This window comes from Choloepus didactylus, chromosome 5, assembly GCF_015220235.1.
Source record: "Choloepus didactylus isolate mChoDid1 chromosome 5, mChoDid1.pri, whole genome shotgun sequence".
NCBI lineage: Eukaryota > Metazoa > Chordata > Mammalia > Pilosa > Megalonychidae > Choloepus > Choloepus didactylus.
Window position 1 is genome coordinate 132,154,294 of NC_051311.1, and position 22,280 is coordinate 132,176,573.

Below are 22,280 nucleotides of genomic sequence, written 5' to 3' on the forward strand. Positions count from 1 at the left end.
CAGCTGGAGGCTGGAAGCAGGAGAGAACCAAGTGAGATCTTTTGGCAACAACAAAACAACACCATCGTTTTCAGTTTCTCCCATCACTACGTTAGAATGATCGAATGTTCAGTTGCAAATGTCAACACTGAAAGAGAATGATTTTGGTGTCATATAGAGAGTGTCATAAGGAGCTTTTAAATTATTCAAAGATGTAGAGAAAAGAGGATACTTTTAGTCTGAAGAAACCAGGAGAGAAATGATGCAAGAATACTATGGAAGATTATTAGTATATGAATAGTATCCCAGTGTCTTTCCATATCCATAAAGGATGGAAGAAATTATTTCAACTAAGTGAAGCAAGAACCCTCTAACTTGGAGGAGAAGCAAGAACCTTCTAACTGGAAATAGGGTTTGATACTCAAATGACTTTCTGAAGACAGTCATGGAGGCCTCCCTCCCCTAGAAATATTTAAGAGCAGGAGGGTTCACAAGCCACAGTGTGGTGTGGCCGAGAAGAACCCTCCCTAGTGATAAAGGGACTTACTCTATAACCTTAAATAGGGCTGTTTGTTCCTATCTTTGTATGAAAAGTGGAGAGAGGCTTAATTTTCATATGCTTGGCTATTACTTCTCTGTGTTGACTTGCACCCTCCGAATCTCCATCATGTGCCTTCCCATCCATGTCACGTTTTTCTTCTTTATTTTTCATCAGTTATTTTACTACTAACTTGGGGGGAAGAGAAATTATTTAGATGTTGTACCCAGCTGCTGCTATATAAGGAACAACTCTATCCCCTGGCAGAAGGCTGGTGATGATGAACCCTGCATCTGTCCTTTAACTTTAGTTCAATAAAGCAGGGCACATCCTCAACTGCTCCAACCTCACCTTCCCAACGGCTGCTGCTCCTGAAGGGCTGACTGCCAGGGTGTGAAGGGAAATAATAATGAGGAGAGGGAAACCCCTGTCATGGTTTCTTATAAAAATGAGGATGTGCAACTCTGAAAATCAATTAATTACTCTCCCCCTACATGGGACATGACTCCCAGGGGAGTGAGTCTCTGTGGCAACATGGGACATGACTCCCAGGAATGAGCCTGGCCCTGGCATCAAGGGATTGAGAATGCCTTTTTGACCAAATGGGGGAAAAGAAAGGTAACAAAATAAGGTTTCAGTGGCTAAGAGATTTCAAATAGAATCAAGAGGCTATCCCAGAGGTTACTCTTAATGCATGCTCCAGCAAGATCTTCCAAATGCCCACAGTATGCCAAGCCCTAATCCATAGTAGTCCAGAAAACACTAAAGAATTCCCAGGTCCCTAGCTGAGACTCTATAAAAGTTTCACTCCTAAGTTTACTTTTCAGAAACTTAAATCCTCCCGAGTATTCCTATGCCAGGTAAGTCCCAAAACCCAGAGGCAACAGCCTCTCGAGGAACATTAACCAGATGTGTCCCCCTTTCCCATAATGTCAATACCCCTTTCCAATATGAACAAGGTAGGGTGGTCACTGCCCAGATAGCTTAGAAAATTGAGAAAGTGATCAAATGAGAGAGAGGGGTAGCAGCTGACAAGATGACAAGATAGGATTTAACAAAAGATTACGAATACTGAATCTTTATGTAATTTTTTTTTTTTTTTAAGTTTCTAGGGTGCTAGCATAGCTAGAAGGAAATAACTGACATGGTAAAACCGTAACATATAACATGCTTTGCAATTTGCTCTATAGCTACTTGTTGAAGTGTACTTTGAAAGTTACCATCTTTCTGTATAAATGTTACATTTCACAACAACTGAAATTGTGGAAATATAACCCATTACATGCTTTGAAATTTGCTCTCTACTTGTTATATCCTACTTACAAAGTTTCTGTATCTATGTTATATTTCACAATTTAAAAAATGTTTAAAAAATATTAAAAAAAGGGGATGTGTATTGTGTAAATATTCAGACTTAATGAAACAATACATTTATAAGGTTGCAATGGAGGACAAATAATGTAAACTCAGAATAAAATTAAACAAAAGGGTCAGGAAAAGGTAGCACAGCTCTAAAGGCCAAGTAAGAATCCATCTGTTATTTACCACAAAACTCAAAACCATCTTTCATCACCCCAAAATTAGCAACGATTTTAGCAAGGTTTCTGGGACACGTTTCTGTTCATTTAAATGACTTTTTTGCCAAATACGAAATGTGGCCAACATAGATATTCTCATCTTTTCCCTTATCAGAAATTTCTGGATTGGTCTTCCTTTAAAATATCTCTCCCATCTACAGTAGCCCTCAGGATCCATTAATAAATGATCCAACAGTTCTTATAAGGCAATTAGAAACAGCAATCCAAAGGAAAAACAAGGAGAGGACATAACTGATAAGAGGTCACCAGCCAATAAAACATAGACACAATACTCAGCATCACTAGCAATCACTAATAATTAACCCAACCCAAACTCAAAAGGGTGAGGATTAAAAAGATTGAAAATATGCAACAGTGATCAACAGGTGAAAAAGCAGGTAGGAGTATAAACCAGTGTAATTTTCCTAAAGAGGAATTTGATAGGTCTATCAAACTTTTAAATGCACACAACCATTGCCCCAGGAAGTCCACTTCTGGATATTCATCTTGCAGGTATAATATGACAAATAAATGTTGAGAGATATTCATTAGAGTGATATTTGAAACAGCAAAAATACATATATATATATATATATATACACACAAAAAACCTGGAAACAACCTAAGTATTCACCAAAAAAAGGGGAACCAACTACAGCACTTCTGGTAACTCCATATAGTGGCATATTACATAGCTCCTAAAAAGACAGGTAAATCCATATAGGCTAACATAGGAAACTGCCCAAAATAAATATATTTTAATATAATTTAACAATCAGTTATACACTTATTTTGAAAGTCAAATCATATTTAAAGCCTTAGAACAAAGTACCATAATTCCATTCCACCACCACCCCCAGTCCTCCAGTTCCTTCCCCAGAGATGATCATTATCTTCTGACATGTACACATCTGATTTCTTATTTCTCCGATAGAAATATAATGCAAACCACATAAGTAATTTTAAATTTCCTAGTAGCCACATTTAAGAAAAGTAAAGAGAAAACAGTGAAATTTTAATACCTTTCATTTAACCCAATATTCAAAACACTGTCAAAATATTATTTCAACACGTAATCAATATAAAAATCAATGAGACATTTTACCTTTTTTTTTTGTACTTCAAAACTCAGTGTGCAGTTTACACTAACAGCACATCTCAATTAGGAGTAGCCACATTTCCAATGCTCACATATGGCTAGTGACTACTGTATTAGACCACACAGCTCCAAACAACCTAGAAATATGGCTCTTTTGATTCATTTATGACTTCCCATTATGCATAAATAAAGATCCAGCTCTCCTAACACTGTCATGCCCTCTCCTTTCACTCACAACCTTATAACACATTATATTTTTGGATTAAATATTCAGTATTTACGTTATATGCCCTTGCATATAATCACAGCTAAGTTCTGTAACCTATTGTGACAATGCTTCCTTTCTGGGTTTTTTGTTTGTTTTCCCTGAATTTAGTAATTTACTTTTTTTATTAGCTTGCACATATTTAGACCTATTATACTAACTCTTCCATATCATCCAATAGTCTTTCAATACAATGTTCTACTTGTCAATGCTGTCAGGCAATCTATCAGTTCCCAGTGGTCTCCTATCTTCCATTTTCTTTCTTTATACCCTCATTTTGGTCAAACTCATCCTCTAGTAGTTGTATCCAGTTAAAAAAAAAAAAAACTGTACAATGGCAGAAAATTTAATGACACCTTTCAACCCATCTCCTAAACCACCTTCATCCCATCTGTACTGATTGCCTTCCACAGCTTATGCAAAGTTATCATCCCAGGAACTCCCTTCACCACTACCCAGGAGATTCCCTTCCCTTTTCCCCAGTGATAGATCTCCCAGTTTCTGTATTCCATGCCTTCCTCTTTCTTGGCTTATTCACATGTCTATCCAGAATAGATCTGCCTAGATCTGCCAGGAGCTTCCAAGAAAGGGGGACTTTTCATTTTTTTTGAGGTTTGACTATCTGAAAGAATCTTTTTTTACCCCACCTTATCACTTGATTCATAGGTTGGCTTGGGATGGAAATTTAAGCTGGAAGTAAATGTCCTTTGCATTTTATTAAAGCATTGCCCATTGTCTTCTTGCTTCCAGTGCCAAAATTGATTATTAATCCTTTCCATGTGATCCATGTTTTCTCTCTGAGAGTTTGTAAGATCTTCCTTATTCCCAATGTAATGAAATTTCAGAATTATGCTGCATATATTTTTTCATCCATTGTGCTTGGCAATTATTAGGCTCCTTTCATCTCAGAATCCATGTACTTCAATTCTGGAAAATGTTTTCACCACCATGTTCTCTTTTCTCTCTTCTTTCTTTCCAGGAGTTTCCTTATGGGTTGTTGGACCTCCTGGACTCATCCTCAAATTTCTTTCTCTTTGCTGTCCTATTTTCAACTCTTTCCTTTTTGTTCTACTTTCTGAAAAAGTCCTCAACTTTATATACAACCTTTCTTTTGAGTTTTTCACTTTTTATATGTTTCCAATATGCAAAAGTTCTTTTTGTTTCCAAACATTCCCCTTTTTTATAGCATCCTGTTCTTGTTTCACAGAAGAAATATTTTCCCTGGAAATATTATTGTCATATTTTCCTCCAAGTTGCTTTTCTGCTTGTTTTAGACTCTCCTATGTTAGAAAGCTCAGATAGCTGGTGATCCTTGATTGTCTGCTCATGTTTAAAAGAAGTAAAGGGTTGGAAGTTTTAAGACTAAGGATGGGACTTACTTTGAGTTTCACTGTAGGACAATCTGGATGACACAGAGTCAGTACCCTTCTGTCTTTCCCCTTTTATGGATCAGAATCCTTAGGTTTATTCTTCCAGCCCCTACCTATAGCATGAAGGGCTGACTCAGGGAGTCAAGTGGGGAAAAATAGTCAACATGCACATGTTCACTTAATCCCCCTGTTTTCAGTAGAGTCCATGCTTCAACTGTGCCTTGCATTCCCCAGTCTAGACATCCTGCTCCCCAAACCCCTTACTCCCCACCACTAGAAAACATGGTTCCAGAAGTACACAGTCCTGTCAGTGGCTGAGCCTTTGAGCATCCTGAGTTAGTGCAGGTGGTTCTCAGCTTTCCCTATGGTCAGCTCAGGGTTCATCTTTCCTGAGTCTACTACATCAGTTATCCCTCATCCTCCTGCTTTTCTGCCTCCAAAATTTTAAGATCTCCCTCAGCTATTCTCTCCATCCTTGTAAGTTTGTATCTTTAAAAAAAAAATCCTTTTCTGTAATTTTAGTGGAGTTTCAGAAGAGAGTAAAAGTATGTGTTTAATCTTCCACTTAACCCAGAAGTTCCCAAAATAGTCTATATTTAAAATAGAAAGAAAATTGCACACACAGTATATTATCATTTACCTGGGAAAAAAAGATGAGACTGTATATAGGTTGAAATATACATAATAGACTTCTGGAAAAATAAATGAGGATGAGGGTAATTTTACTCTACATTTTATACCTTATTTACTGGTTTATTTGTTTAATAAGGTAAGCATGAGAAAAAACACATTTTGAAGACCTAGTTAAAAAATAAAATCAAAATTAAGAAAGCAAACATGTCACAGGCCAGCATGAGCTCCTCTGAAACCATCACCTGCTCCAACTTATCAATTGTATCAGAGAGGTTATAACCAATTATGTATCTCAAAATTACATAAGCACTAGGCTGGGCTTAAGAATGTTTGAAAGTACTCCTCCCACTTAGGCTATTTGCCTCCAACTATAGAAACAATCTAGATTTTTACTTCTGGGCCAGAAAAAGAGGAGTGGTATGAAACAGTCCACAGCAGACCACCTCAGCTTCAGCAGCACCCATGACCAGACTGGCCGCTCTGCTCACCATGTCCTCCCACGTTGCCCCCAGCCCCCCACCCCCAGCCCTACCAACTCAGGCACACACCCATAGTCGGGCCTTCCCAGCTAAGTGAAACCCTGAACACATTTGGTTTTGAGCAAGTCATACATCACATAGCCAAAGCTGCTGCCAGTCTTGTCTCAGAGTCTTCATTTTTTTAACAAATATTTATTTGTGGCAGAAGAGCATAACAATTAAGGTATAAGCTCTGCATCCAGACTAAATAGGTTCAAATCGTGGCCCTACCACCAACTAGCAAATTATTTAAGCTTTCTGTGCCCCAGCTTCTTCCTTTATAAAATAGGGATGATAGTATCTGCCTTCTCAGCCATTGGGAGGTCCAAGTGAATTGATACTTTTAAAATGTTTATTGAGCACCCATCCTATACCAGAGATGGTTCTAGGTCCTGTGGATAAAGAAGTCATCAAGATAGAGATTCCTGTTCCTATGGAGGTGAGGGTCTAGTGGGAAAGTTAACAATTCAATTAAAAAAAAAAAAAAAAACTGTTACAAAACCCAAAAATCACACATTGTGATAAAGCACATAAAGAAGGAATAAAGGTACGGTCAAGGACAAAACAGGGGACCTGGTCCTCAACAAATTTTCACAGCTCAGACAGGAATTCAATGGTTACACAACAAAAGGCTTTCAGCAAAAGTTTCCATTTGGCCAACCCTTGGAGCATGTTATAGACTCTCCCACTTAGGATTTCACTTCAAAAGAAATGCCCCCCCCCCCTTGAAAGGTATGACAGACCATTGGAGTATCTTAATAAATAAGTAGACAGATTCCAATGTACCTACACCCTGGAGAAAAGGAAAGCCATGCAGATTCTTTCTCCCCCAAACTAAAGCATAGGCGCCTATTTGCTCTCTACAGTAATAAAAGAATTGCTATTATTTACTAAGCGCTAAATGCTAAGGCATTACAGGCTTAATTTGGATAGTCCCTAGTTGCACAATGCCAACTTTCTGGTTCTTGGGGACACTCTCAGGTGCCCCAGGGAAGATCTCAGCCCTCCCCACTCCATCTCTATGAGTAGTTTGTTTGGTCTGTTCAACACACACCTGGTGGGGTGCCTCCCACCATGGAATCCAACAACCCACCAATCTTAGATCCCATCTAGGTACAGATAATAGTTTAAAGAAGTTTGCAATATTGATTTATAATATTATGGAATCTGTGAAATGATCAATCAAAAGGTCTTGGAGAGTACCCAAATGCTATTTTTCCCATGGTTAACAGACTTGAAACAACAATGAACATCTGTGGATTTCCACCTCTTTTTTCCTGAACTATCTAAGGTTCAAGCCTTGATGCAAACCATGACAATCTGTGGCCTCCAACCAGACTCTGTCCCTGGTTTTCATCCTTAAAGGGATTTCCCCAACAGTTCAGTAAGATAGAGAGAGGAAGGGTAATTTACTAAGTACTTCCCTTCCTTACAGTCACGAGGTCCCCTGCTATTTCCTATCTGAGGCACTCAGTTTAGAAAGTAGCGATGAAAACAGCCATGATAAAAAGTAGAAGTTACCTTATGATAAAGGGAACATAAAAGACACATATATATTTGCAAGTGCTCAACTAAGGGTAAGTGTATGAAAGATGAGCCTTGGGTGATTGGGGCCAGACAAAACAGGTCAAGGGAGATTTAAAGAAGAGTTGAACACAAACTTTCATTCATCCATTAAACACATTTTTATGGAGGACCAACTATGTACTGGGCACTGTGCTGGACAACTGTGAGTACAATAGCAAAATCAGCCATGTTATCTGCTCTCATGGAACATACAGCAAGAGTGGGAAAGACAGAAATTAATCAAGTAGTTTACATAAATGGGTGTACCGATGACAGACTCTGATAGGCATACAAAGAGAAAGAAAATGGTTTTAGGAGTGCCTGTAACATGAACCTTAAACTGGGAGCAGTTAGGAAAGGTTTTCTTAAGAAACTGAGCCTTGAGCTGAGATCTGAAGGATGCGAAGTCGACTGGGCAAAGAAGAGGAAATGGAGAGAGGCGTGTTCCAACTAAAAGTTCAGTGTGTGCAAAGCCCCTGAGGCAGGAAGGAGTTGGCACACTCAGAGAACTGGAAGAAAGAGCAAAGAGAAGAAGGGTACTAGATAAGACTGAAGAGCCACACTTTGCAGGGCCCTGGAGGCCATGTCATGTTGCACTTCCAGTCTAAGAGCCACAGGGAGCCACTGAAGGTTTGTAAACCAGGGGTGGAGAGAGAGCAGATTCACCTCATAGAAAGTTCATTCTGAGACCTGACAGAAGGTTATTTTGTCTAGGTGAGAAAATGGAAGGCTGGACTAGGGTGGTGGCAGTAGGGATAGAAGTAGATAAATCCGAGTTATTTACAAGGTAAAACTACAGGGCTTCTAGAAGGTTACACACAGAGTGTGGGAATGGAGGGCATCTGCACCAACTCCTACACTTTTACCTGAAGCTTGAAGAGGAAGGGAGTGGCATTGGCAAAACTGGGCAGAAGAAGGAGCAGGTAAGCTGGTGCACACTGGAACCAAACTGGAGGACCTGTGCAGAATCTGTCTTTCCTGAAGAGGAAAATTTGATATGCTTAATAATAGGAGACAGCATTAGGAGATTCCCAGCAGGCCACTACTTTTCTGGACAGAATGCTGTACCAGGAGTTAGGAAACTCTGGCTCAGATTTGGACTTGGCCACAGATTAGTTGTAAAGTTTTAGGCAAGTCACTTCACCTCTCCAGATTTCATTACCCAAAAGGTCCCTCGCACAAACTCTCTTATCAGAATCCCCTGAAGTGCTTGCTAAAATGTACATCTATGGACATTTGTCCCCCACGGGACAATGAAAAAGCACAGACTTAAAAGAATTGCCTAAGGTCATACAGGTAGTAAGAGACAGAAAGAACAGTGTTCAAATAGAGGTATGATTCACTCTAAAACAGTAAGAGATGAATAATTTAGAGGAGAGAATGGAGAAGATCCAAAACAGCATTTCCAAAGTATCGCTATTGATATGTCATGATGTAAGAGGGTCAGGTTTGGGGAAAAGCTACAGCTGTCCTTCCATCCCCTAACTCAGCATTATTTCAGTTAACTTCCATTATTTCATCATTTCCTCTACTGTCCCAGCCAGGCACCACTGCACCCTTGACCAGAGACATACACAGGACTCTGACATTTTATAAGATAATCCTAAAAACAAGCCTAAAGTTTCAATCAAATCTACCTCAACTCCACCCTGAAACTATTTTTAACTCAGAAATAATAATATTTTTTAACGATTTCAGGATATTGACTCTGCAGAAACCATGACAAAATGGTATTGTAATTGAACTTCTGAAAAGTAAGGTTGATATATCAACTTGTAATATGTCTTATGAGATGCCATAGCAAGAATGCCATGCAAAATCAGAGTGCTCCTCAAAGCATCAAATTCCCAAAAAGAAATTATTTCAATGGAACTTATTTTTAATTATCCACATAAATACATAAATATTATCCAAAGTAGATCTGGGTTTCTGAGGCACCTAGAACTTTTGAAGGTCTTCATTGTTCCCTAATAGTTTCCAATGGGCTGGTTGTGTTTTTCCAACTAGGCTGGGTTCAAATCTCATGTTTCCTTTAACATTTCTCTTCAGTGCCTAGTATGTGTTAATCATCAAGCTTAGTACCTGGTGCATAATAATAATATTGAAAGCAAGTATTTATTTATACTAAATACTTTATATGTATTACCTGATTTGGTCTTCACAACAGCCAATATAAATGGGGAAGCTGAGGTGATACAGCTAGTAAATGGCAGAGCTAAAATTCCCACTCAGGTTTCTATGATTCCCAACACTCAGGAACTTATCCCTGACATTACACTGGTATTCACCAAATGACCCATTTCTTTCCTTCCTACTTTTTCCTCTTTTTCTTCCAAACATATCCTCTTGCTCTTTTAATCACTGGCATCTTAAAACTACCACTCTCGCACCAGTAGATAGGATTGCAAAATGGCAGAAATTTCTTAGACACTTTGTCTCAGATAAGCTGCATCCAGCATGTACCAGTTAAACCAGCAATTCCATTGCTAGAGATATAGCCAAAGGATATACTCCAACAACTATGCAAAAAAATTATATGTAAAAATGTTCACTACAGTATTGTAATACAGAAAGATGACTGGAAACAACCTAAATGTCCATCAGTAGGACACGGGCTATTTAAACTATCTAATTTAAATATTCTTCTCTCTAAAGAAAAGAATAAGGTAGATATGCATGTATGGAAAGATCTTCAAGAAATAATTGAGTTGCAACAGAAGGGACAGAGCATTATATGTAATATGACCTCACTTTTATTAGTTAACTCAATAAAAGATATACACATGTAACAGTATGTCACTGTTGAAGTTTTCCCAATTTATGTTCCTTTATCGGCAGGCTCATTTCTCTCCCTGATCTCTGCATTTGGCGTTTAGACTAAAACAGTACTAGAATTGAGACAGAGGAAGATATGTCATAGGAGAAGTCCCCAGAAGAGAGGAAAGAGAAGTAAAATAGCCCAACCTTCAGGCTCAGTGGATGTGGGAAGAGAGACCGAGAGGGAGGTAGAGAGGGAGGCCTGTGTTATGGAAATCCTGCCTCCCAAGCCAGAATCCCAGAGGGTGGGTGGTAGGTTGAGGGGAAAGTTAGAAGCAGGGGCCTCTTGTTCCTTTTCCATTTGAGACGCTGGGAAGGCACTGCCCCACAGAGTGCCCCACACATTTAATAAAGAGGGGAAAAAATGCAGGGTGAAGTATGATGAGGCAGAAGACGGGCCTGAGTTTATGACCCAGAGAGCCCTCAGCTGGCGTGTGGTGTGGGAGTGTATACAAGTTCCTGTGTCCCTGGAAAGGGTACAGAATGTGGCCGCTGATGTTGGCTGGCCAGCTGACAGAGGGGGTCTCAGTGGAAGGGGTATGGGGAAGTGGGAGTGAGGGACCAACAGCCGAGAGCTCCCAGGCAGGCCCCAGGTGAAATGGCCGATGGGCCTCAGGCCCCTAGTTGCAGGCTGTAGGAGGAAGTACCAGCAGGCTGAATAGAGGGGCAAGGTAACCAATGACCCCAACTCCAGCCACAGGGACCCAGTAAATTCTCAGATACACCCAAGCACTACCCAAGTGGAGAAGGCCGAGGAACCGAGTACAGAAGGACCAAGCATCTCCTGGAAAGGTGCTGTGACAAAGCAAAAGGAGACTGTTGAAGGCAGAAGAGACAGAGCCCCCAGTAAACAGCCTGCCTGCTGCCCGATGGGAAAGGACCCGTGAGAAAAACGACAATATACATCAGAGCAAAACAGAGAGATGCTGCACTTTGTACACCCAATTGTAGGGAGTTAGCTGGTGACCTACTCACTACACAAAAATATTATATATTGTACAAAACTTCTAGAACTCTTAGGAGAGTGGGGCAAAGGGTCAGTGGGTAGCAGGGAGGGAAACTTCAGTACTTTTATAACAAATATTTAAGATATTTTAAATAGCTATCACTAGAAGCACTGGTGATGTAAAATTAGTCTCACTTCCCATTTATTCTCTTTCTGCATAAAAATGAAAATGGTACTTTGCTGGAAACCAATGATTTCTTCTCTTTTTCTGATCATTAATAAACTCTCCAGTCCCGTAGCCAAATCAAAAAAATATATAAACTTTTAAAAGCATTCATCACATTTAAATCCCATGGAAAGAGCAGTATCAGAATAACTCTGTGTGAGGGGCGGGGCTTATAGTTATTTATGTCCCATCTGTTCATTCATTCAGTCAATAAATACTGAGAGCTGATTATGTACTAGGCAATTCCATGGGGACTGGAATACAGTAGTGAATAAAACAAAGTCTCTGCCCTCAAGAAATTTCCATAATAGTGGGAGAGATTGACAATGAATATGTATGCAAATAGAAAAATAATACAATTCATGGCAAATTCTATGATGAAACCAAATCAGGGTAAGGGAAACAAGTGATTACTGATGGGGATTATTCTGAAATGAATGCTTATTGGTTGGACTCTCAGCAAATAATTTTCATTCAAAAATTTCTTTAGAGGGTAAAATTACTCCACTTTCAGCACTTTACCTTTGAAAAATGTCTTTCAGTGGTCTCTTAGCAACACAAAAATAGGAAAATAGAAAGAATGTGAACCTCAGAGTCCTGTAGAAGATTAACAAATAGTATAAATTATGGGAGGATAAGAAAAGTAGAGTACTTACCTGAAGTTCTACTGGAACTTTAAGCACAATGGAGGACAAAGTTAGCACTTTGTGGTCTACCCAAAATTACAGTGAGATAGGCATTCTTATAGTCATGTTACTTTATAGATAAGGAAAGGAAGTCTCCAAAAAATTCAGTGATAGGGCTGACATGTAGCAGAGCTGGGGCTCAAATTCAATTTCAAACCACACGTTCCACAGTACTCTGTAGTCATGCAAGTTATATGAAAGTAAGGGTTTTATTTAAATTCAAATTTATTAAGCTAGGGGAGAGGGATTCTCTGATGGTGAACTGAATGTCCTTTGGTTTGGCCAGGGACTGGTTTTGCTTGCTTTCTTTTGTTTTAAAGTTCACACCTGGGAGATCTTGGATCAGAAAGGTCTGTTCTGCTTAGTTCCTCAACACTGTTTCCCAGAACACAAAGAGGAGGCCCCCTGGTAGATACACCCCTAGGAATCCTGGAATTGGTGTACTAATGTGGCTGTTAGGTTCAGGGTCTCTAAGATTGAATTTGTTCCCCATGGGTGAACTGTTTATTGTCCCAAATCAGACCTGGGAATCTTAACTTCTAGAACCTTTCCTTAAATTAATTAAATTAATTAAATTAATTAAATTAGCTCTGGAATGCAATTGTTTTTTAAATCTAATGCCCTATGTTAAGTTCTCTGTGATAAATTCCAATGGACTGAATTTAAACAGATCCAATGCTAATTACTTCCTGAAAATTACTCCCTGAAAGGAAGCCCCTGTTCCCTTTTAGGAAATGATTGGGCCTTCCCATCAGGATAAGAAAATTAACTTGGGCTGGGAGGAAGACACAACCAATCTTGCAAAAGGATTTATTGGCCTTCAAAGACCAAGAACATGCTAATCAAGCTGAGTCACTGAAAGTTCCTTTAGGACAGGGACCATGGCCAGTAGTAGGTACTCAATAAAGCCTTAAGAACTGATTCCAACTTACTTAAAGCAAAGCACTAGCCTCTCCATACTATCATCTGCCTGCATTTTATACCAGGCACTATGAAAATTATTAGCTCCCAGCTTCCAAGTTTCACAATCTCAGGAGATACAGGGGTGCTGAATTTAAAGTGCCTGTGGGATGTCTAAGTGGAAATGCCCAGTGGACTCTCTAGAGCTCAGGAGAGAGATCTGAGATCAGGACACAATCTTGGGAGTCATATGTATAAACGGGAAAGGGTGAGTGAAGCCATGAAAGGATGGGCTGGCCCATGGAAGATGCAAAAAGAGGAGGCTGGGACAGTTTAATGGAATCATAGACTTGCAGTTTAATGTGCCCGTTAAGAACAGAAAATCCCTGGGTTCAAATCTGATCTTTACCCTTTGCTAGCTGGGCACTCCTGGGCTTACTGAACTTTTCTATTTCTCCATTTTCTCATCTGAAAAATCAAGTTGATAACTGAAGGTCTCTTAGAAGACCATGGTGAGGACTAAATGAGATAATATTCATGACGCACAAGGAACACAGTGAGGCCTCCATAATGTTGCCTGTTATGGGGACTGGCTAGGCCAGTGGCCTGAGAAACATCCAAGACTAGGAAGGAGTAAGGGACAGGAAAGGAGGAGGAGCAGAGAGAGAGAGGAGGGACCAGGCTCAGCAGGAAGGAGCAGTCAGGGGCGTCAGACACCACAGAGGAAAAAGTAAAATTAGGACAAGGCTTCCATTGGGTTAGCAACAGGGTAGTCGTCAGGACTGAGCCAGAGCTGCTTCAGGGTGTAAGTTAGGCTTTACCAGCCTCCCAAGAGACCCAGACACCACGGTATACCGCAAAAGAAAGTTAAAGGAAGCACAAGTAGTCTTTTATTTCATATTTTTCTAAGTTCCAAAGTAATGCATAATCAATGCAGAAGCCTGGAAAACGAAGAAAGATACAAAGAGAAAAAAAAGTACCACTTATCTACCACTCAGGGACAGCTACATTTCTTTCTACATATATGCATTTATGACAGAGTTGACAAGAATAGTTTATCTTATCTTGTGACAAGCATAATCTATGTTTCCCCAATGCTTCAAAACCTATTATTTGAAGATACTAGAAGAAAACTTGAAGGAATATTTTTATGATATCAGAGTAGAATGGGCCCTTTTAAGTATGTCACAAAACCTAGAAGTCATAAAAGAAAGGATATAAAGTCTACTTCATATAAATCAAAACTTTCTGCATGACAAAAAAACACCATTAATTGGTTAGAAAGATGAACCATAAACTAAAAATACATATGGAAAACAAGTTTATCTTTTGGAGTATATCAAGAGCTCCTTCAAGTCGACATGAAAAGGATCAATAACCAACAGAAAAATAGACAAGAATATGAGTTTAGAGCTCAGAAAAAAATAAATTAAAATGGCTTTTCTGAGCAGATGCTCCAGCTTACTAATATTAAGAGAACTGCAAATTAAAACTACCCTGAGATATATTTTTTCACTAGTCTGGCAAAGATCAAGAAGACTCATAGCAGCATGTGCTGACGGAAGTAGGAGGAACAGGTGTTCACCGCCACGTCATCGGAAGGAGTGTAAATGGGTACAACCTCTATCTGCCTCTATCAATCAAAACTGACCATATCCTTTTAGTCAGCAATTCCATTTCTAGGAAACTATCCCACGAATACACTCACATGTGTGAAATCACACTTGGACAAGATTATTATTGTAGCTTTCTCTGTAATAACAAAAGATTGGAAACAACCTAAAATTCCATCAATAGGTGACTGGTTAAAGAAACGGAATACAATTGTTGAGAGGAGAAGGCAGCCCTGAACCTCCTGATAAAGGATGATTGCTCAAACACATTCAGCAAAGAAAGCAAAATATAGACAGTGTAATTAGTATGCCACCATTTATGTAAAAGAATAAAAGTAAATCATGGGAAATATGAATATGCCTATAGACACATGGAGTATTTCAAGAAGGAATCACAAGAAACCAGTAGCAGAGTTGCCTTTACAAAGCTGAATTCATTGGCTCAGGCATGTGGAAGTGACTTAATTGCCACTGACACCCTTTGAATTTTGTGTCATTTATATAAGCATTTAAAAATAAAATGAAATATACAGACCACACTATTTCTTCTTCTTCTTCTTTTTTTTTTTTTTTTGTCGCTGTTTCTGGGTTTTTTTGTTTTTTTTTTAGCTGTCTCTCCCCTTCTTGCTTTGTCTATCTTAATCCTTGTCTCTCTTTCTCCCTTCTCTTCTATTCTTATCCTTGCCCCACCTCTTTCTAATATAGCAATAACAAAACAATTAGCATCTGCTGACACTCTAATATATACAAATAACTGTGCTTCATGTATGTGATCTCATTTAATTCTCCCAATCACTACAGAAGGTAAGTTTTATTTGCCTCAGTTTACAAATGAGGAGACTCGGGCACAGGGAATCAAAGCCCCTTGCCCACGGCCACACAAGCAGTAGGTGATGAAGCTGGCATTTAAAACGAGTTTTCTGTCTCTGAAATCCATCCTTTTCCTAGTAAACCATACTGTCTAAGAATGGAACGAAAACACATTTTTTTTAATGCTGAATAAAGTATTACAATCCTTGCTTCTAATTTGCAAGTCAAGTGAGCTTAATATTTTACATGACTTTTAAAAAACAAGCATACAATGAAAATCAGATGAGTGAAGTTGTTTTTTACTTCCAATTTTCAACACATCAATAAAAAAGAGAGCCTACCTTTTATTCATTCATCAGCCCTGAGCAACTACCAGGTGTTCAGCTCTGTGCTCTATGTTGGGATTAGAAATATGTAATCCTCAAAAAACACTTAAATGCAGAGAGAGAAATAATAATAATAGATAACATTTATCGAGCCCCTACTGTACGCCAGGTGAAACAATTTACACAGGTTCCAACAACTGTATGATGTAACGTACGTTTGTTCTCCCTATTTTACAAATGAGAAAAAATGAAGCCCAGATTTAAAATATCTTCCCAGTGGCCCACAGCTTATAAATTGTGGAACAAGGGTTTGAACCCAGGCAGTTAAGTCCAAAGGCTGTACCACTGCAGCACTGAACTGGAAACAGATGAGTGCAGTACATGACCAGCAGGAGAGCCAGAGAAGCCTCTCACTATTCCTGGAAATGGGTCAGAGAAGACTTCCCGGAGGATCAAGGAATGATCCGAGTTTCGATGGACGTTCAGATTATAGAGACGTCACAGATGTGATTCTATCCTGCACTGAAACTGTTCTGAAAGACTGACATCCTTCGGAGAGAAAAAAAATTGTAGCACAGAGTCCCATGTGACCTGCCTGGGAGCTGTGCCATGTAATGGGAATACGTTTCCCAGGGAGTTTCAGTAAAGTCTTATACTTTACTAAAGTTTGGCTGTAACACAGCCAGTACCAACCAGGTTCCTGTCATCAGTGTGTACTGTTAGAAGAAGGCAGGGGGTAGACTTAATGACAGCTTGTTTTCCTAATGCAATGTCCTAGAAATATGCAACTGAACTGTAATGGAAATGAATCAGAAGGAGGACGCAGCACACTAAGACACAATGCCAAAAACAACATTAGGAGAAGTGATTCCTTGTGATTCTGGTACAGTCAAGAGCTTAGCTTATGATCCAAGAACAAGCAATCCTTTGGGGACCCTGAGAACTCTTCCTGTCCACTCAGAACACAGGCCCCAAAGCAGCCTCTTGATTCATCCACTCTGGTTGGGAAAAAGACAATGACAAAGCAGTACCGTCAGCCCCTGGGCTGCCTCCTTGCTGGGTCTAATTCCCTCACAGTGACCAATCTTCAGTCTCTAATTTGACCATGGCCTAAAAAAGAGCTGGGCTCAGACTCTACCCTAATCCACCAAGGAATGATCCAGTATCTATCTGGGGAAAACCTACAAAATCTATTGCTGTAGAACAAGCTTGGCCTGTGCTCATGCTCACTCCCCCTAACTCAGCTGGTAGCCTGTTCCCATCTGTTTATACAAGTAGCATCTTTCATCTGGGGGCATAGAATCAGTGTGCATGTACGAGAACAATCTCTCTCCTTAAGAAGTTTTATGGTCAATTGCCTTTGAAATGGGGGAAGATCAAATAGTCTTTAACATCTCTGATGTATCCTTTTCCTGCACTCCCCAAATAGTACCCACAAAATAACCAATCTCTGGATTCCCTTGATTTTGCCTTCAAATTATCTCTCCATTCCCTTGGGCCCGATGGGTATGCTGGAAAGTTTCACAACTAGCTCTCAGGATGAGGGTGGGGGAAATATCTAACTCGTAATATTTGCCAATATCTGTAGTATAAATACTCTCACCATGTCTGATTTCAAGCTACCAATGGGAATCAGTGATGCAGAGTTGGAAAGAGATATGCACAATCGGGCTCTCTTGAGCCTGTGCCTGCCAGCTCCAATACCTCCCTACCTCGGCCCTACCCTGGTCCTAAGTCAAGATGACTGCAACAGCCTCTAAGCCCACTTCCCTGACTCCAGTCCTCCAGGGTCTTCTTCATGTTCTCTCAGATTAAATATTTTCATAATGTCACTCTTCTGCTCTAACCACCTTCCTTAGCTCCCTATTTTCTTTACTTCCATCTAGCTTTCAGCAAAACCTCCTTCCCCATAATCTGGCTCTACCTAACTAGAGTAGCTAGACTTAAATAAAAATACAGGGCGCCCATTTAAATTTGAATTTGAGCTAAACAGGAAACACTTTTTTTTTATTGTAAGTATGCCCCATGCAAGATTTGGAACATAATTATACTAAAAAATTATTTATTGTTTATCTGAAATTCAAATTCATTGGGGCATCCTGTATTTTATGCAATCCCACACCTAACATACTCATTACATTTTACCTCTCCTTCCAAACACCACACTTTGCTCAAGCTTCTTCCTGATTCCAAGAGCCTGTGTGATCTGAGGTAAATCACCTAGCTTCTCTGAGCTTCAGCTTCCTCATCCACAAAGTGAAGATGATGACACCCACTTCCAACAGAGTGAAGTTTAATTAATTAATGTGTGTAAAGTATCTAGTCCAGCACCCAATGCTCAACAAATGCCTGACTGATTATTCCAATTACTCCCAGTATCTTACAAGGAAAAAACAAAACAAAACAAAAAAACACAGTTATAGAATCCAAGGGCCAGCAGACCTCCTGGGATATCACAGTACATCCAAACTATCCCAAGTAGTGTTTCGGATTATGTTTTTAAAACTATCTAGAGATGAAAAAAGTGCTGAAATAGCCCAGTAGCTGCCCATTCCCACATCTCAGTGTCCCCAAGGCTGTCCACCTCTCCCCCAAACACCTCCCGGACCATCCTCAAGGACGGGTGTCTGCTTTGCAGATGGTGTAGCTTCAGCTCCCATCAGAAATGCCGTTTCTCCTGCACAATCAACACAATCACACCGGGGACAGGTCACCTCAGGGAGACATGACCAGAACTGATGGTGGAAGGAAGAGAAATGTCATAAGACCACACACTCCTTATCAAGATGTACGGCTTTTTTTGTTTTGTTTTGTTTTTGGCTTTGTAAACCAGCCCCAATAAGGAATTTCAAGGTACTAGAGGAAATGAGGCACGCAAGATGCGGAGAGATATGATGTCATCACTCATGACAGATGCCTGTCTGTCCTGCCGCCACTGAGGAGCAACACGCTACCCACGCCACTCGGAGTTCTGACCAGAGCTTAGCTATGTCAAATTACCAGAACCAGCTGAAAAGCAAGGCTCAGTCGAACTTCAACTTCCATTTACATGATATCAAACAATCAACACAAGATGCCAATATGGAGATTTTGTACTCCATGAACAACTGATAAATTAACCCCCAGGGAAACTAGTGATTTGTTTCAAATGCACCTTATCCACATTAAGATATGAACTTTTCCTTGGGGAAAAAGTTGGAAGGTTGATTCCAGTGATGGATGCGCAGCTGTATGGTAGTGCTGTGAATAGCTGATTGTACACTGTGGATGACTGTAGGGTGTGTGAATATATTGCAGTTAAACTGTATTTAAAAAAAGTAAATGAACAGTTGGGGGAGGAGGGAATGGGATGTTTTGGATGTTCCTTTTTTTATTTTAATTTTTATTTCATTTTTTGGAGTGGTGAAAATGTTTGGGGTTTGATTGTGGTGATAGAGGCATGGCTGTGTGACAGTGCTGTGGGCAGCTGATTGTGCACTTTGGATGGTTGTATGTTGTGTGATTATATCTCAATAAAATTGCATTAAAAAATATGAACTCTAATGTTTAAATTTTACAGTTTCTGTTTGGAGTGATAGAAAAGTTTTGGGAATGGATGGTGGTGATGGTAGCACAACATTATGAACATAATTAACAGCATTGAATTATGTATTTGAATGTGGTTAAAAGGGGAAATTTTAGGTTATATATATGTTATTAGAATAAAAATTTTAAGAAAATAGGACTATATAATACAAACAGGGAACTCTAACATAAACCATAGACTATAGTTAATGATACAATTGTAAAAATATTCTTTCATCAATTGTGATAAATGTACTACACCAATATAAGGTGTCAATAATTGGGGGTTTATGGGGACTTTGTATTTTCTATATGATTTTTCTATAAAACTACAACTTTTCTAATAAAAAAAATGATGTGAACTTTTCTCTGTACCTTATAAAGTGAATAATGTGTATATGCAAGTCATCTATAAACCTCACTCGATGTTTCCCTTCTGAACTCTGACTGTACATCTATAGCCATTATTTACATCACCACTACTCAGATAATTACTCAGAATTTTTTGCATAAAAAGAAATATAAAAAAGAAAAGCAGGTTATAAAACACTATATATACTGTTTTCCTATTTCCTATACATTTATAGATGCTTAGCCATATAGAAAAATAACTAGAATGATTACACCATAATGATAACAATGATTACCTCCAGGTAATAAGATCATTTGGCAAAAGTGCTTTTTTCCTTTTAGCTTTTCTCTATTTTTACCCATTTTCTTCATTGAACATGTATTACTTGCATAATTTTTAAGTTAAAAACATTTAATTTTGAATATTAATCTGTTTGTGCTTGTACAATAACCAAGAAATCTGCTACCTCCTTGCATTGCTATGTCTGGGTTCTGGCCCTTCTGAACCGGTTTGGCCTGCCCCAAGGGCACCAAGATCCTCGGCAGGTCAAATTAGATGGCAACTTAACCTGCCACAACAGGTCTACAAACTGCTCTTTGGAATGACTTTTGGACTTTCAGGAACTATTTCTCAGTATAGACTCTCCTGGTCCTCTAGTTCCATCAAGAGTAGGCACTGGACTATTACCATAGCCAATGAAGATCCATGGAATCACAGAACCACAAAAGGCTCCAGCTGGGAGGGAATTTAGAGCGCACCTCTCTGCCTGTCTCATGTTACAAAGGAGGAAATGGAGCCCTGAGATGGGAGAGTACCCTGCTCAAAATCCACTAGTTAGTCATCTCAGCGCTCATATCTGCTAACAGCTACACTTGTAAAACACAAGAAACCAAAGATTCGGCAATGCAGAGAAAAGACCAGCCTAATTCAGGGAAACCCTATATTCAGCCAAAAGTTTTTGCTGGCAACGTAAAGCCCCAACTCCTTCTGAATCTTGCAGTCAAGGAGGCCAGGAGGCCTTAACAAGCTTGGCCCAGCAGAGTGGTCACACAATGCCAGACCAAAATAACCTAGCACCCAAATCTCCCACTGACACCTGACTTGCTCCAGACTACACATCTAGTGTCTTCAACAGCTTTCCTGAGGCCACGGTGAATGAACAACACAGAGAAAGGAGTATATATGAAGGCCTCTCTGTTGGTTGTCCCAGGAAGATGAAAGAATCTCAGGGAGCCAGCTGCAAAAGCTTAAGTGGCAAGCGCCCAAACAAACCTCCTAGGAAAAGCCTCATTGTGTATCACAAAAGACAATTTCAAATTCAGGGTATAGAGAAGAGTTTCTACACATCCTAATCATGTGCCAAACTGACTGGTATAGTAGGCCATGCCTTCCTTCCTGCCCCCACCATCTCATCCCATAAGAAACATGGCCTCCAGGATAGGGGATATAGAGCAGTCACCCCACAGAGCACTGGGGGTGACAATCCTGCTGCTCAGCCACAGACCACTGTGGGGACCCAACAGCACAGGGGGAGCCATGGGCCTGGAGGCCAAAGCACCAGCAGCAAACCAGCCCAGGCTTCACGGCGGACCTAAGCATGTGAGGCTGTACTTGCACAGAGAGGGCTGCACCCCTGTGGCCATGTCTATGGCATGTCTGTGGTCAAGGACTATGCCCCATGCAGCACACATCTATATACATACACAAGGATATAATCGTAGAATTCAATAGCTTGAAGCAATCACCTGTGATTCTCTGACATTCTTACCTGGATCTAGATTTTCCTGTAACATTGTTTCAATCAGTCAAGGTAGACCTCAATATCTCAGAATTACCAAGCTCTCAACAGTCCAAAGCATTTCATGGGAATTATTCCATTAAGAAGATGAGAGAGATTGTCCCTTCCTTCGTGGATTCAGCCTGAAAAGAAGAGCACACACAAGGCTAAGTCCAGAGGACTAAGACATTCTTTTTAACAAGTGGCCAAAAGGGCAGGGAAGGGAGATGAAATACATCACAACCAGGCCAACAGAATCCCCTGGTCTTGCCTTTCCATGTGATGCCTGTAAATGGGTTCTTAGTACCTTAATTTTAAGAGAAAAGAGTAGAGGGAACCAGCCAATGTTTTTGCATACTTAGTTTCTGCCTATGACACTGAACTCAAGAGAACTGAGACCTTTGGAGGAACCAAAGATGGTTCAAATGACTCTTCAGAGAATAAATTAACTTATTGCTCCTAGCTGACAAATTGAATTTTCCTAATAGTAAAGCAGAACCAGCTGCCACCAACATAGAAGTCCTGCCCCACAGATGGAGAAGAGGCAAAGCACTGCAACTCAGCCTCAGGGACCTCCCCAACCCTGGGGGTGCAGAGAAAATAGGGCTCCTTTGGAATCAGCAAGATAATTTCTCATCTGCAAACCGGGTTCAGAGCAGTAAGCTATTAACATCTTGAGGCTGTGGCACCTAGAAACGGGAGAAAAGGGCCACGGTCG

The 22,280-nt window shown here is 39.9% G+C and overlaps 1 long non-coding RNA gene across 2 annotated transcripts in view; it reads right to left on the reverse strand.

Annotated features, from left to right (window-relative positions):
* Nucleotides 1-22,280, reverse strand: part of LOC119534479 — a 103,670-nt gene that overhangs the window by 75,719 nt on the left and 5,671 nt on the right. For both annotated transcript variants that reach the window (XR_005217030.1, XR_005217031.1), the window contains exon 2: nt 21,554-21,705. This is a non-coding gene — a long non-coding RNA (uncharacterized LOC119534479). The remainder of the gene's footprint in view (nt 1-21,553; nt 21,706-22,280) is intronic.